This window comes from Myiozetetes cayanensis, unplaced genomic scaffold (genome assembly GCF_022539395.1).
Source record: "Myiozetetes cayanensis isolate MyiCay16 unplaced genomic scaffold, myiCay2020 scf2-11, whole genome shotgun sequence".
In the NCBI taxonomy this organism is placed as follows: Eukaryota; Metazoa; Chordata; class Aves; order Passeriformes; family Tyrannidae; genus Myiozetetes; species Myiozetetes cayanensis.
In genome coordinates, this window is record NW_026087411.1 from 111,166,619 (window position 1) to 111,184,689 (window position 18,071).

An 18,071-nucleotide genomic window follows, 5' to 3' on the forward strand; every position below is an offset into this window, starting at 1 on the left:
TCCAGTGCAGAGTGGATCCTGTTAAGGCTGGGAAAAAGGAAACCTGTTTCCAGCTCTGTATAGAAAATCACAGTACAATAACTGGTAATGATAAGAAGTGGGTGGCGGTTGCCGGGGGAAGAACTGCAAATGGGGCTAGAAAACGGTTTTTTTGGGGTAACTGGTTTTCCCGGAAATAAATGGATTTAAAAATGCATTTTTAATTGGTATAACGAGAGCAGGAAGGAACGAGGTGAAATATTTGAAAACGAAAAGTTCTGGGTTCGGTTATTAAGATTAAAGGGTGAATGTGAGATATTCCTTTCCTCGAGGAATAAACCTGCCCCAAAGCCGCCTGTTCATCCCTACACAACAACGCAGTGCGGCCAAGTGAATAAGGAAGACTGAGAAAGTGAAGGGGACTCTCGTCAGACTCCTCCAGTCCTGCTTTCCCGGGATCTTGCCATCGCAGCCGGAGCCTGGAGGCTTTTTCTTGCGCCCGGCGGCTGCCGGGGGAGTACGGGGGCGATGGCCGAGGCGTAGCAGGGACCTCCTTCTCCTTACGCTTCACAGGTTTCTTTAAACTTTAACTTAGGAGTGACATGAGCGAAAGCAACTGAGCCCCGACCTCGTATTTTGGAAACAGTTTGTTTTTCTACTCCCTTATTTTTAATATGTATACGTTGTTTTTCCTCACCCCCCTCCTTGCCTAGACTTAGGAAGTTGGGCTTGTTTGGGAAGTTTGGAAAAAGTAACCACTAAAAAAATAAAAATAATGGGGTGAGTTGGTTGCAGAGAGTTTCCCTTCTGGATAAAATGTAGTAATTGTAGCGGATTTCTTGCCCATGTGGAGCAACACCACCATCCCAAATAAACACCCGGAGGACGGGTGTGAGAGTCAAGCAGGGATTTCCCCCCTCCTCCAGCCGTAAAAAATCGTGTCTGTATGTTTGTGTACATATATGTTCTGGTGTCACTGACCTGCAGGAAATATTTTACAGCTACTTATTTCTCCCAGTGCAGAAAACGAAGGGTACGGGGTGGTTTTCTCCTTTCCGCACTGCTTTTCCCACCTCTCTGTTTCTATGCCCCATCCCGTGCAGGCAGGCTTTCCCAGGCTCTTTTATTTGCTAAGAACACCTGACATACGGCTCCAGGAGGCTCTTTCTCTAGTCTGGGCTCCAAGCCTCGCCGGGAGGGATGGTCCCGCTCCGAAACAAGCTCGGACAGGGCTCATGCAAGGCGAGAATTAAAGGTGATGGGGCCGGGGGGAAAATTGGGTTAACCCCAGTGATAGTCAGGGTTAAGGCAATCCTGACCAGGATAAAAAAAAAAAAAATACCATCAATATAATAATAACGAAGTTGGCAGAAGAGATAGGGAGAGCTAAGAGGGGGCTCACCCTTTTCCCAGCCTCATCACGACCTCCCTCAGCCCTGCAACCCTCTCCCCTTTCTAGGGGGGTCTGCACAGCCCCAAAGCGGCCCCTTCTCCCCTCCGTGCGGGGTGATAAAGAGATTGCCCTGCCCGCTCTGCTTCCCCGACCTCCCCCTTTCCCCTCGCCCCCTTCCCAACATCCTGTCAAGCAATAGGCTGTAAAATAGTTATCCAGCCCAGCACACAGGCAAGTGCCGTTTGAGAGTAATTTCTGCCCCGAGCACTTGGCCGGGGGCAAAGCAAGCGTGCTCTCTAACTGATCAACCTGGATATTTCATTATTCATTAATTTACTGTTTAACCAAATCCCACTCATTATCAGAGGCAACGCTTGGCAGAGCCCAGCGAACAGTAGCAGTTGGTGTCAGGCGTGGAGAATTGGCCCATTTGATCCTGGGCTGTTTTATTATTCAACACCACTGACTGAGAAAAAGGCCCATGAATAATAAAGAGCCAAAGCGTGTTTGAACTGAGAAGCATGACACAGCCTTACAAAACAGCAGTTAGGAAATTAAAGGCGAGGTGGCCCAGGCTTTGCATTTTTTATCCTCACTGTGGGCACAGACTTTGGGATCCCACATTTTTGTTGCTCCTGTGTTTATTGTTTCTGCTATTACTATTTTCCCACAAGCTGTTGGAGAGGTGTGAACCCAAAATGTGAATTGGGATATTTTTCATTGCCAAGTTGCTCTCTCTGCCCTATCCTGATTATCATTTTGGTTTTAATCACTGCATAGGTTGTGCTGCATGATTTTTCTCCCTTCCTTTAGTCCACAGGAAACAAACCCACTGTAAAACATCAGATCTGGATCACTTTGAGCGTAAATGTACAAAAACACTCTCAAGAGAAGGTTAACTGAGCACTGGGATGCCAATAGTGCCACAGAAACTTTGCTGAGATCCCTGTGGACCATCAGGGCTGGGACTAGTCTGTCAGGATCAAACCTCCAGAAAGCTACTACTCTGAAGGCATTTTTCATATTTTAATGAAAAATTAAAATGGACAGTGACTGATTACCAACTGAAAAGCATAATACACCTCTTAGACAGTAACACCATTCCAATTTTTTTTTTCAAGTTAGTAGCAAGTGATACAATAGTAGTTCTTATTGTCACCTTCATGGTTTTCACTCTTCTGAACCCGAATTTTTGCCTTTTGGCCCTGATCCTTGCCTTATGTAAGGCTCACAGGTGTTATCTCAGTCATGTCAGGGTCAAACTGCATTTTCCAAAGCACTTTCTCTTTTTGTAGGATGCCTAAGACTGTCCTATGGAGTGGTGACACTTAGCACGGCTTTTAAAGAAATGGTGGTTAAAATATGGGGTCCTGTAAAAGAAGGAGGAGCAAGAAGTCAAAAACACCTTTGAAAAACATTGCCCAAAATGTCTCTGGTTTGTAAAAGAACATTGGAGCAAAATAATTTATCTGAAGCCACAAAAATTACAGGGGTGAATCTGGAGTATTCACATCAGCCTGGCCTGAATCTCACCCTTTCAAATATGACTTTTGCAAGGCGTTTGGTCAAAATATCCTTTCTGTATTGCCCTTTTGATCTTTGTTGATTATGAAAATGCTGTGGTGGAATACTTCCTAATTTCCTTACATTGCAGTCTAATTTCTGTTAGAAACAACATCTCTAGTGTCATCGGAGTGTGGCAAAGATCTGCCTTTTAATCTTTCCATGAGCAAACGGCAGGATGCATTTTACCCCTCGTACTTTTCTCACTTCCTTCTGCTGACTTTGCCAAGAGTTATGGTAGGAGCAGTCATGGTGTTTCAGTCCTCCCTGTGTGCAATGATGGGCACAGCATGGGCGTGGAACGGGGGTGCCACACTGAGACTGGTGTGTCCCTCCTCTCTTGTTTGCCTCCGTTCAGACTTTGACATCGTTTAAGACGTTTGGATGATGAAAAGAGATTGTTCCCCCTGTTTGTGTCCCTCCCTATCTTCTCCCTCATCTTCTCTCCTGCCCCTCTGGGATACACAGAAGTGGGATTTCTCTAAGATGTGCAGGGAATGACAATTGTAAGACCAAGTGCAGGTTATCTGCACATATTAGTTCTGGTCAGGATCAACAAAGACCTCCTAAATGATTTAGAGTTACTTGATGTGGATCAATTGTTTATTTAATAAAAAAGTGGCCAATTCAACCCTACACCACATGTCTTGTTTTATTTGTGGCCTGGCTCCCTGCAAAGGCATCTTTGAACAGGCTATGTGTATCCTATTGTGGTGGCAGGCACTTATCCATAGATTCTGTCTCGTTCTTCAGGGTTTTTTTTAGGTTTGGGTGGTTTTGGTTTTGCTATTTTTAATTTTTTTTATTATTCTTTCTCCTTTCTCTCACCACCTGCTATTACTTCTAGGAATGAATTTAGTTTGGATTTTGTCTTGATTAATAAAAACCCAAGTCCAAGTCTATGTCAGGAATATGCAATTGGAAATTTGCTTCTTAGACAGAGCTTTGCCTTATCTTTCTAAATCAAAACATACTTTAGAAATTGCTTCACATTGTCAGAGCTTCCTCTTAAGTCTGGTTCAGACTGACTGTGGGTTTTAAATACTGGAAAAAATAATGCAGTGTCTGTGCATGAGGGTGCACATGGGTTGGTTCAGATGATGCTTGCTCTGTTTGTGCCTCCAAAGTGTCTGTACACAACCTTTTTTCTATCCTCTTTTCTTTCAGATCTTTTATTAATATTCTTGAGTATGGTTAATGTTCCTGGAATTGAATTTATCCTGTGAAACCAGTCCCATAGCAGCCAAAATTTCTTGTTAACATCTGTGTGGGCTTCACACGCCTCCAAGGTGGGTCTTATCTTCATCAAGACCTAATGGGCTTAAGGGAAAGGTCATAGAAGCATGGAATCATGGAATGGTTTGGGATGGAAGGAAACTTAGAGATCATTTGTTTCCAAACTTCTGCCATGGGCAGGGACACCTTTCACTAGACCAGGTAGCTCAGGGCCCCATTCAACCTAGTCTTCAACGCTTCCAGGTCTATGGTCACTGAAACAACCTTTTGTATGACTCTAAGAGAAGGATTTTACCTGCACATCACCATCCCCAGCAGCTCAGGATGGGCATGCAGTCATGCAGGAGGAACTAGACACACAGATCACCTTAGGTGACTGCAGACTGCTTGGGCAGCCAGGCACTGCAGCAGTGAGTGGTTGGCCACGTGTCAGGGAACACCAGGAATTTGCTTTCATAACACTTCCGTGGATGCAATAAGGAATTGAGCAGGTGACCATATTCCTCTGTAAGAAACTCCATCAGTTTCTCCAGATGAAAGATAGATATAGCTGGAATCTCTTTAGGGTTGGAACTGCCTTTTGTTTCAAATACCCAGTATTTTGCAGAATGGCACCTTGATTTAAATTGCTGCCAGGTACAGAAATAAAACCAACCAGAGCAGACATTTTTCAGGAGGTGTAAAATAAGTATCCAAGGTGATTTTCTGGGGTGGCAACATTCCACAGGAACAGTGGGTCCTTCTGTTCCTCAGTAAGAAGTGGGTGCTCTTTGTGTCACTGAAAAGAAAAACCAAAAAACTCACTGCACTGTCAGGATGAAGGAGGGAATGTGGTGTTTCCATGCGTGCAGGAATGTGACGAGCAGACGTGCACCCAGTGAAGGCTGTTGAGTGTAAGTGGATGTGAATGCCAGGGAAGGATTATACTGTAGGTGCAGAATTGCAGGTCTAATCACATGTGATTATAATTGAATGTGGGGGGAGGTGGGTGGGCAGCCCTGGTGGTGTAACTGAATGGGGAGTGTGAGGGTGTGATTGTAATTAAGTGTGGGTGTAACGCTCTGGACATAACTGGATGTGAGTGCCAGGGCTTGGGTACGTAACCCAATGTGAAAGTGTCTCAGTGAGTACATGTTAGTGGAGGGAGCAGGGCATGATTGAAGCTGAAGGTGAGTGTGGCTGAGTGTGTGTGTGATGGGGCTGGTGTGTGAAGGAGGGCTCTCAGAAACCAGGATGGCAGCAGTAGAACCACAGGGGATCAGCTACATGCTCGTGTTTCTGGAGTGAGGGATGTGAGAGGTGAGCAGGGGGTGTGTGTAAGCAAAATGCAGCCTGGGCTTTCTATCCTGCAGTTTTAGCTGGGACAACCCTTCTGCTGGTGTCCTCAAAGTCACAAGCAATCCCACTGGCTTTACTGGAGCTGCATATGCATGAATAAGTGCTCAGTACCAGCAACAAGGACTGCAAAATTAGTGGATGCAATTAATGAACCCAGTAGTGAACAGTGCTGGACCAGTCTACGAAACATGGCCTATTTGCTCAAATAAAATACTATACTTAATTTTGCCATGTTCATACTCCTAGTGCATTAATTTTTTTTACATATAGTTAACCTGTAAGTTTACTGCAGGAAAATATGTACAAACAAGGAATTTCCAATGACTGTTAGAGGATGTTTGTGGCAGAGGTATTTGAAAAATACTTTTTTTCATGTGTAACATGTGTTTCTAAGAGCTACATTAGTTCAATCAAGGCAAAGACCTAACACATCATAAACCATATGTAAAATCAAAACTAATTAGCACAGCTTGATTTTCATGTATCAAACATATACAATCAACAGCTCATAGACCTGAGACTGAGATGCCTCCAAGAAATTATTTGGAATGTGAATTCAAATAATGACAAAATTGTAACCTCGAAGACCATGTGTGAATGAAAAAAGGAGGTGAATTAATTTAATCCTTCTTTTCCCCTCCAAACTAGTTGTGCAGCTTCAGTTGTTTGTGTGCCGGAATGATTTAAAATGATGCTGCCAGCAACACACTCATTGCCTTTTACCAATACAGGCAAGTTTCCTATTATTTTCACCTTCCTTTTAACAGCTTCTCATTGAGACAGGCACACAGTTCTCTTCACATGCCTTAGGGCTTCTTGACACTTCAGAATTTACCAGAATAGCTATTCCAGAATTCGGGAATAAAACTGGCTTCATGGGGGCTTTAATTAAGCAACTACTTGTGAACCATTATCCAGAAAAAGTAAATTTCCAGGAGTAGAAAAGCTTTAGAGAAACATTGCGGCTTAGTGAGTAGAGACATGGCATGGGAATGAGGAAAAAATGCTGTGTTTTCTCAGCTCTGCTGGAACAGCTGCCTTAACCCTCACTTTTTGTATTCACTAATGGGGATAGAGAACTGAGGAATGAAGTTAATCTCACTAGGTTTTGCTTGGCTCTAAAGGAGACACCTGTGTAAGTTGCAAAGGTTCTCTCTGCATGAATGGAGAGAACTTCTTCCAGGGGTGGCCTGTGTGACTCTGACCTGGGTATCCAGATAGGCTGGATGAACATCATCTGTACATCTCTGTTTCTCAGTGTGCTTGAGAGGGACCCAGAGGACTCAAAGGAGATGTTATGAATTGCCTTTTATACTTAATGAACAAAGGGGCCACATCTGATTGCTAAATTTGACATAGCTGAGTGGTAAAAAGATGTATGTTGTTGCTTATTTTATGCTGAGAAGCACTTCGAGGTCTTCAGATATAAAGAACTGCACTTCCCCAGCAGTCTCAGTGCTACTATAGAATTTCCTCCTTCCTTGTGATGTGCTTCTTTGTATAAGTGGATTTAACTTCTGGCACAGCAGGATTCAGCTTTTGTGGCCTCATAGGTAGGACAGGAGCTCACCTTTCTCAATATTTTTAGTCACAGATGTGCTCACCACATCCACTTTGCTCTGACACCATTGCAGTGCCTGGTGTTGCTCAGGAGGAACACACAATGTCCACTGGCAGCAGAGGGTCTCTGAGTGTGGCCTCCACATTTAACACTTGCCACTGTTTGTGATTCAAAGGCATTTCTAGGATGCAAAATAGCTATCCACAGGGACATTGTACCCCCTCCCGTTTCCTCACTCCTTCTTTCACAGTGGCTTATCTCCAGCACGAGGAAAGGAGACTCTTTCTTTTTCTAAAGTAGCCTGGTGGTTTAAGAGGTTTTGTTGGGAGACAGGGGCCTGAAATCTTTTAAGAGGAGCAGGGCACTAACCTCAAATTCCTTTTTCCTGTGAAAAACAATGCTTACTTCAGCTACACTTCGAATAAAAGTAGTTATGAATCGGAAGTAACACCACTTGTTATTCACCACCCTGCTCAGATCAGAATGCCCTTGCTGGATTGGACCCCCCTGGGATGCTCAGGAGCACCCCTGTTGTGAGCCTCAGCCATGTGACATGTCAGGCCAGCTCAGGTCAGTGCTGGTGAATGCAAGGGTAGTTCCTAGAGTCATAAATCACAGAATGGGTTTGGTTGGAAGGGACGTTAAAGATCACGTATTTCCAAGCCCCCTGCTGTGAGCAGGGACACCTTCCACTAGACCAGGTTGCTCCAAGCCCCATCCAACCTTGAACACTTCCAGGGATGGATCATCCACGACTTCTCTGGGAAACCTGTTCCAGTGCCTCTCCACCCTTTGAGAAAAGAACGTCTTCCTCACATCTAATCTAAATCTCTCATCTTTTAGGATAGACAATAGTTTTGAAACCATTCCCCCTTGTCTTGTCACTATCTTTCTATGTAAAAGGTCTCTCTCCCTCTTTCATAAGCCCCCTTCAAGTACTGGAATGCCACAATGAAGTCTCCCCAAAACCTTCTCCTGTCCAGCTGAACAACCCAAACTGTCTCCGCCCATCTCCATAGCAGAAGTGCTCCAGTCCTTTGATAGTTCTCTGACTTGTTATTAACTTCCTTCTCTGTTGTAGAGGTGAGCTCTTGGATCATTCTCCCAGCTTTTCCTGAGGTATGAGAGTCTGAGGACATGGATTTTAGTCTGGTCTGTGGGTGTTAAGTCACTGAGTGTCTGCTTTAACACCCATCCGTCACTGCTAAAGTTTTCAGTGACATCAGTGGCCCAAGACTGGGGCCTTCAAGTGCAAATTTTAAGGAATGAATCAGTGCACACTCCTATAAAGGTTCCTGCTGGAAATGACTTGATTAAAAATAACACACTTAGCAGAGGTGTTTCAGCTCCAGCCAGACCTCATTAACAGAATCACTCTTGATGTTCTCCTTGGCAAGCCTGGCGTTAGGTCTGCTTGGAACTTGTTTATGAGGTTGTTTGAGGTTTGTGCAGCACACAAGATCTACAGTTGGAGAAGTGTCACTGCATGAGGCTGTAATCCTCGCTGTGGTCAACGTGTTGAGAGTTTTATATTTCCTGACCGCAGGATCTTTCCATAAAGTGGAGGGGGGGAGGGAGATTATTGTGATTAACCAGCTGGTTTATTAAAACTTCTGGAAGCCACGGTGAAGCTTTAATGAGATTATTGTGTCCATAAACTGCAAAGTTTCTTCTGCTCTTTCTTGTTATGGGGAAAAGAGGGGAACTGGCCAGGCCTTTCTCAGGCCATGTGAAAGGTTTTAGAGACCGTAACTCTGGGTTTGAATGGTGGCAGTGAGAGAGGGAGAGGTTTTCCTGATGCACTCACCAGCTGAAAATTTGTGAGGTGTTTTTTCCCTTCCCCATGGTCTCTGGAGGTGTAAACTGTAGCAGGAGCTTTTGGCAGCTGCTGCCAAAACTAAAAACAGGGACAGGAATCCCTCCTACCCTCAAATCTCCCTGGTTAAACCTGTAGGCTGAAACATGAGCAAGTTTTCCACAGGCTGGTCGTGATCTGTGGTTTGAAACCATGTATTGCATTTATAGACCCTGTTTTGGCAGGGTCCTTAAGCACCTACACAACAGTATGTGTGTGACCTCAGCCTGGTCTGGCTGTGTCCCCAGTCACAATCACACCAGGCTCCCTTTTCATCTCGTAGGATGGATGGAGCAGCATTTTTCACGTGGTAACAACAAAATTTAACATTTGTGTAAGACAACATCTTTTTGCCTTGTTTTCCAATATCAGCTGACTCATTGCTCTGCCAGGCTGCAGGAACAACATGATACAGTGCACAAGGAAGAGGTTAAGTTTGGCCTGGATCTGAGGAACAGCACTTATAAGGTCAGCTGTAAGAATTTCTTGGCCTTTCCATCTTGATTCCCCCATTCTTTCTACTAACTTGAAATGAAATGTGAAAAAAATAACAGGCCAACCTAGTAATTTCCTAATCTTCTCACTGCTTTTTAATTATATTATTCTAGATCTTAATGTCCTCATTTTAATCACTCTTTCTTGTTTTTTTTTATCCACTTTATTTTTTTTCTTTGCTTTCACAGTCTATTAAAAAACAAGAAAAAAGCAGGATGGCATTTAGCCAACTGTCATTTTGTTTGAAGAGGTGGAAAAGACACTGGAAAAGCTTCACAGGAAAGAAGAAAAATATGCCAGGTTGTGTCCATTCTGGTGAGTCTTTCTGGACATCAGAAATAATAATAAAAAAAAAAAAAGACCCAAACAGTAGGAAACTCAAATATTTGTAACATAAGGAGTTATAAGTCCATCCTCTTCAGCAGACAGCTTGGAGCTATCAGACCCCACTTCCTTGGCATCTGGCCCAAATGGCACAATCGAGTCATATCAGTATCCATATGGGGCAGATTATTCTTCATTTGGGTGACTTTGATGCAAAAATAGACAATATCACACCTTCTGGTGTCAGGCTACAGCAGACAATACCTCCATATCCACCTCTTTGTAATCATACCAGTAATTGGGTTTTTTTTAACAAATCAGGAGGGAAAGTGCTGATACCCTTCAGTAGAAACCCTCTGTACATCCCAAGGTGCTACAGGTCCTAGGAGCCATGCTGATAATTTTAAGCCCTGATCAAACATTTCTAAAAGAAACTAGTGTGTGGTCTGTTTTATAATGAGTACAATAAAAATTACTGGACCCAATTTATCCTTAACAAATGCAGGGCCAGAGGAGAATCCTATTTTTTAGTTGCTACTGTCGCAAATATTTATATTATTATTTTTTTTTTAGGCATCAGCTCAGCAACTTCTGTTTATTTGTAACATAAATGAAGGGGAAAGGATGTTGTTAAATGAATAAGCCATTTAAATACAGGCATTATAAAAACACAGGGTTGGCTATTAAAGTAGTTATGAAGTCTGATTCAGCTTGCATTTCAATCAGGAGCAAAATTATAATTGATTCAGTAGAAACAGGGCCTGGCCTTAATTTCTTCAGTGCCGTCCACTGTAAAGTAGTTGATTCACATTTTTGCCCTTTTGATGCAACACAGAATATTCCTTAAATTTTCTTAGCAAGGACCCACTGCTGCCATTTGAGACAAGTTAGAACCAGTGTGTCACAGGATCTCCTTCAGGGATGTGATTTTATTATTGTTGTGTAAATAAATTTATAGTAGTATATAGATGGGGGAAAAAAAGGGAAATTTTGGAAGTAACCACGTCAAATTCTGATGATGACCACACAGGGCCAGTTTGTTAGAGGGCAGAAACACCACTAGCACAGGCAGGGCTGGAAACACAGGTGAACTTTCTGCAGTTAGGGAAGGCTGATGGGCAGGAGTCTTTTATCCTCCTGGCCTTGACATGTTTGTACTGGATATGATCTTCAACAACCTCAACCCGCTTCAGGAATGAACCTACTTGGTCATACACTGTTCAGTATCCAAGAAACTACAGACTTTCCCTATCTCTTATCCAACTACGTCCAGAGATCCAGCTTATTTAAAACACTCTGGGAGCAGGACATGAGTGATTTGACTGCTGAGCAGTGGTGACATGGTACTTCTTCTAAATCAGGAATCTCATACAGAAGCACTTGATGATTTGTATTCGGGTTGCCCTTGAGGTGACACTGAAGGTTAAATTTGCTCATCTTTGCCACTGATTCTCCATGCAAAGCTGGGGCCCATGTGCTTGAGTACACATGGTATAGGAGCACACAGTCATCAGATTATAGCATGATTGGTTTTGGAACAGATCTGAAAGGCCATCCAGTTCCAACCCCTCTGCCATGGGCAGGAACATCTTCCATTAGACGGGGTTGCTCCAAGCCCCATCCAACCTGATGGGTTGAACTTGAACACTTCCAGGGATGAGGCAGCCCCAGCTTCTCTGAACAACCTGTGCCAGGGCCTCACCACCCTCACAGGGAAGAATATCTCCCTAATATCCCATCTAACTCTGCCCTCTGTCCCTGTGAAGCCATTCCAGGCCCTTGTCCAAAGTCCCAGCTCTCTTGGAGCCCCTTCAGGCACTAGAAGATGCTCTAGGTTCTCACCAGAGACTTATAAGTGGTCTACAAGAAGTTCGCACTGGAGCTGTCAGCATGGAACATGGAAACATCCTGCGCTTGTAATCTGCTGTAGACACAGCCCTGCTTGGAGAGTGTCTGCCTCATCTCAGAGCCTGAGAAGGTATGGAGTGGACCTTTTATACTGGGTGAGTATATACATATATATAAAAAAAAAAATATATTTTTTCCCAAAAGACCAGTAATCAATTTTTCCAAGTGAACCCTGATGTTATATCCAGGGACAGGGTCTGATCTTAAGGTGAGTAATAACACACTCAATTTTTCACTTGCAAAAAATGCTGCAGAGGTTAGAGTAATAGAACACCCTGAGCTGGAAGGGACCCACAGGGATCATCAAGTCCAACTCCTAAGGTTCATTTATTTAGAAGGCTACCACAGGACGTGTCTGGTTCATAAATGGTAAATACATCATGGAGGTGGAAAAGTTCTTCCAGTGCCTCCTGCCCCATGCCGTCCTTACCACGGCTTCCTGTATTCACCTGTAAAATACAAATCCAAGTAAAACGTGTGCAGAACAGCAAATTACTCAGTTAGAAACCTTCAAGAGTAAGACATGAGGTAGGAATGACCTTGAATCACGAAGTTCCACATGCTGGTTGAGGGAATGGGGAGTGTGAGGTGTTTTCAGAGGAAGTTTCCCAGTAAGAGATGAGAATGCCCAGGGGTCCATCTTCACCTTACTGTATTCTGGACCCACACGACATCAGGGGTGCCTGATATTGCAGATGGTCTGGGAAAGGTGATGTTAAAGGAAAGGGATTTTTTTCCCTGTAGTTATCAGGCTTCCAGGGAAGCTCTGCATGTTTACACTCATCCCCTGCCAAAGATAATTATATTCCCTCCGAATTCCCAGTTAATTTTTGTTGGTTGAATAAAGTTTGTGCCTCAGATTGTCTATAACGTTGCATTGCAGCAATAGTTGTCCCCCCAAAAAAACTTTACAAGGAAAAGGTGTTTGGATGGGTGTGTTCAGGGTCTGTGTCCCCTCCAGGCGAAGAAATCACCGGTCACTCTGTGGGACTACCTGGTTTAGTCCAGGACTGTACATCTGCATATAATACATGTTAAAGCCCATCAGTCCCATCCCTTCCTCCATCTTTAACAGCACAGAATTATTCCACAAGTTTCTATTTTTACTAATTGGCAGGAGCTCTGTAATTATGAGATAACTGCTCCAAATGAAATATTTGGGATTGGGTTTGAAATATTGTCTCTTCCTACCTGCCTGGGGGATTTATGCAAATGCAGGAAAAAAAAAATCTACCCTAAGTCAAAAGATTCTGTGGTCTTATCCACCTCTTCCAGGACTTTATGAGCAGGAAGGAAGGTTAGGGCAGTTTTTCATTTCCTATGTGAATGTCAGAGCTGAGAACAATAATGGGGTCTGGAATTGCTCTTAATAAAAAGTATGTTGGAATTATCAGTAGAATGGAAGGGAAATGCACCAGGTGAGATAGGAGATATAAAAATAATTTTCCTGTTACAAAGTAGTTTTCTCCTTTTAAATGGCATGAAGGGCTAATCTGTTTAGGATCCAAGCAAGCTATTTATCTGGTAATTTATTTTCCTTCAAAAAAGTCCATCTGATATTATTAGGATATAAACAGACTGTGTATGTACTGTCAATTTTTTTTCCTTTTTTTCTTTTTCTTCTGGTTTCAAATAAAGCAAAAAGCTGATTATTTCAACTGTGCATCTGTCAGCCACTGTCTGCAGATCAGAAGCACAAGATACAGATCAAGACATCTATAAGATTCATCAGACGAGATTAATTTTAAGTGTGAACTTTAAAAGCCTCAGCTTACTAAATTTGGAAGAAAAGATGACACAAGTTCAAGGGTTAACATGACTTGAGTATCCCAGGGCAAGCTAATACAGCATCTGGGAGAAGGTGTCTTAAAAATACCCTTTAGAAGATAGAAATAATAATAATAATATGATAAGTTCCATCAGTTTACCATGGTCTGAGCAACCTGGTCTAGTGGAAGGTGTCTCTACCCATGGCAGAGGTGTTGGAATGAGATGATCTTTAAGGTCCCTTCCAACTCAAACCATTCCATGATTCTATAAATAGTTAATACAAAAAGTATACCATGCCTGGAATTCTGTGCAGAAATTTGGAGACTTTATCAGATTTCCCTGTTCACAGGAAAGCAAACAAACCCAAATGCCATAAAATACATGAATGCTGTTGCATTACACATGCAGATATAGTTAGTTATGTGTATAATCTGTGTGTTCATATACATGCACAGGTGTTTAAAGAGGGGAAGTGGAGAATGACAATGAGTCGTTGTTGGAGAAAAGAGGTACACCAGAAATCAAAACTTGCTTCTGGGAAGCATAAATATGAAAAATCAGTATTTGTTACTGCAACAACAGTCATGAGATTTGTAAAGAGATACTGAATATCTGGGGGGTAGATTAGTCTCATGTAATGTTGTGTGTCTAGACGGTGGGTACCCAATCTAAGCTGGTTGTCTGAGCTGTTGATCATCTCTCAATAGTCAATGGGAGCAGACAGGACCCTCCAGAGCACAGCTCATCTCACACTGGGGTGGGCCTTTTCCAGAGGTTTCTGTCTTTCTTCACTGACTGCAAGAGGAACTGATTAAATAGTGCAGACAGATGTTTAACTTTCTGATGGTTAAAGTTAGGAGAGGTGAATTTATTCATCCTGTGCTTCCAGGTTAATGCCTCCAATCCCAATAAACTGCTGTGGTGTTTGAGATGCATTAGGTCAGATTGCTAATCTAAATATTAGGAAACCAAAGGCTTTGGGCTACTCAAACTTTTCTACACCTCCAATCTGTAAGCATTAACTATACATTCTCCATTATTTGTCCTTCATCTGTCCTTTTGTTGCCACTAATTCAAATTCATGGAGCATGAGACCACATTCCCACTGCTTGGATAACACCTAAATCCTATGGATTTATTTTGGCACTGCCTACAACCCAGTGCCAGGTGAAGCCAAGCATGCAAGTACATAAAGTATCATTCAGAGATAAAGAGATCTGGGACTCAATTGGAGGTAAAGGCACCTCAGTGTTGTTTTCACCATGCAGTGCCTGTGGGCTCTCCAGGAATTAAACATCCCACTATGGGAAATAGTCAGCACTGTCAGTGGAGCTAGAGAGAGTGCCAGCCCACACTTACATTTAATTTTAATCTGATCCCACAGAAGCTCGAGTTCAGAGGTCAAATGTAGGTTATTTTGTCCCACTCCTGACCCTGGATGGCACTCACAGTTGTAGCCGATTTCGTGCAACTCCTACTACCTGCCCACCTCTCGTTTGTCCCTGAATGATACCTGGAGTTGTGTAAGTTTCTGCTGAGTCAACTGTTGCTGTGCCTTATTCTTGGGGTCAGGTCTCCAAAAACCAGACTAACTAAAGTTCCTAACTGTGACAGGATGAGTTCAGCTAAAAATCGTGGCCCTGAAGAACACACTGATTGACTTGCCCAGAGGGCATCTTCCACGTTAAAATCTATTCTATACCATGAGATCAAGGGCAAATGAGGAAAATAAAGGAAATAGGGATTTATCCTACATTCCTAACACCAGGCATAGGCTGTTCTGCAGGGAGGAATGCAAAATTTATGGTACCAGGGGAAAAAAGAGGGAAAATTTCTTTACACCTGGCTTGTGGTCTGGGATGGAAGACTCTTGTCATCATGTGTGCACTGTACACTGAAAAGTCGTAGAGTAAAACATGCTCATAGTCCCTGGAGAGCTCTGCATCAATCCTGGTGGTGTCAGCTGACTCATCAGGCAGCCTAAATGTCATCATTTGGGTTACTTCACCGAGTGAATACCTGCTGCTTTCTGTGATGGCTGTTTTGGGTGTTTGTAGTAAATGATCTGGATAACATTCTAAGATCTCAATCCAAGTACAGAGGAGCACAGACTCCACCAAATCATTATGGATGTGGAGCTAAGTGCTTCATCCTTTTTAATAACAAAAGGATTAGGACACTTAAAAAAATTAACCTAAACTTTATTTATTCATGTTCCGAAGTAGCTAAACCGAAGTCAGTGAAGTACCACTGGTGTAACATCAGTGCAAGCAAGGTCTGAAAGAGTCACAAAATCTGATTTTAAGCTCCACTAAGCCTTTATGATAATTCCCATGCAAATCATCCAGGATACCTTGCTTCTAATGGGCTTTTGCTGAAGCTGTAACATTCTGCAGTGTGTTTCTCCCAGGCCTTGGATTTTCTGGCAGTGCACACATGCTCACTGTTAATGAAAGCAAATGGCTACAGGGGATTCCAAGTCTTAAATTTAATAACAAAATTAAAGCAAACAGTGATTTTGCAGTGATGTGAAGGGCTCTGCAGTGGACATGCCAATGGTGAGCTGCAGCTGAGCCCAGACCTGGGCATGATCTGATCAGCACCTGGAATGGCAGAGAAGGGAAAACACATTTTCTCCTCACCATCTCCTCTTCCTCCTCTCAACCTCTCCCTCAGTGCACCTGTGAAGTCTCAGACTGCTTTTCCCCCCTCTCTTTTTTATTTTCTTCCCTTTTCAACTCTCCAGCTGATGCTGAAAAGGGAATTTCCAAAGCACCCAGCATCCCAAGAGCACTGTGCTAGGAATAAATAGCACAAAGATGAGTCATTCCATGGCAAATACCACTCAGTAGGAAGCAGGAAAGCTGGAGCAGTAAGTATGCCAGTAATTCTAATCAATATGCCCCCTTTGCATGTCAGGCAACAAATGCAGAACAAAGTTGGTTAAAATGCACGTCCTGGGACATTTTAACATCTGGAACTTTTTATGTATTCATGAAGATTGTGAGTCAGATTCAAAAAGCTGTTTAAACAAGTGTGTTGATACACATAAGGTTTACTGTATATATAGAAAAAAAGCAGCATTGTTAACATGTTTTTTTGTATCGCTGCCAACCTCCTGCCAACTGGGGATGGAGTGTAGGTTGTTGGCATGGATTCCTAAAGCTCTCATTGGAATGGAAACTTCCTAGTGCTGGTTCAAAGGTTAGCTGGTTGTTTGATTTAAGCCAAAGAGCCTTTAGAAAACGGGGATTTATTTTTTCATCGAAATGAGCGTTTATGTTGGTAATTCTCACATTTGGTTTTGGTTGTTACTGGAGATGTTTATTTGGGCTCGAAACGAGTGGTCTGGTTGACTTGGTGCTAAAAAAGCCTGATTTAATTTGGGTAAGACTTGCATTAGGGCAGTATCTGATTGTTTATGAAGGGATTAAGTTCTCTTCATGCTGGTTGTGTGCAGATTAGACTCCTAGTTCTGGTTAATCAGCTAGCAACCTGCTTTAGGACTGAATGATTCCCTGTCTGGAGGTTCCTACCTCTTTTACACTGAATCCACAAGCAGAAACTGGATAGCTGGTTTGGTCCAGGTGCATAACACCGACTTAGGTGTGATTAGTGCCGCTCTTAACAGGTGTTAGTGAAATGAACTTTGTGCTTCAGAGATATAAACGGTTCCAATCTGTTGAATAATCTCCAGCTACTTAAGAAGCAAAATTTAAGTTTGTCTCCAAACTCCTTTTGGCTTTAATAAAGGGGAGTGAACTATCTGTTTATTTTAAACCCACGTGGTTGGAGTGTGAAGCTACTCTTCATTTCATGAACCCTTCCATCAGCAGTCTCACATATCCACAGGTCAAATGAGTTGAAATGAAAAACTGTAGCCTGAGCCTTGCGGTGCACTATGGAAGTATCTTCTTGGGGGTAAAGCAGGAAACAAAAAGATTTAATTTTTCCACCCACTTGTTCACGAACCATAAGGGACTCTGGGCCTCAGGGAATCCATCAGGTGGTTTTATATCCAGAGAGAATGAGTTTGAGCTACAATTAATTGATTAATCAGTATAAAACACGCTGAGATTTTGCAAGGGTTAGAGGCAAAAATGCTAATGCTAAGGTATATGGCAACCATTAAGATAGTGCATATGTAGAAAGAAATAATATTTTATGAATGTGTTTACAGTATCCTCATTTAATATCCATTTGGTTTGATTGCCCTTAAAAAAAAATCTTTATTCAAAATGTTACATTCTGTTACCTCCTTGTAGACCCATAAAACTTAAAATGTAAGTCATCCATTCTTAAATTTGTTATTTCTTTCTTTAAAAAAGCAGTTTTCCATAAAGAAAGACCTTATTGTAAATATTCTGTCAGAAGGTGCTTGCAGCCAGCTCTCTGGTTAGGGTTTAAAGTGTTAAATTATGCCTCAATTCTTTTCTAAGATTTAATTTACATGTCTATAGGTTAAAAGCCTAAATTTAAGGAAGTTCTTATGGATTTCCTTTGTATGCAGTGGAGAAGACAGATAATTCCTGAGATAAATAGACCTAAAAGAAGTATTTTATGTAGGTGAGATGAAAGACTTGCTGAAAGAGTCTATTTTTCTCTCTCAGTTAGGAAACAGTTATAATTGCACTATAAATTGTGCAAAT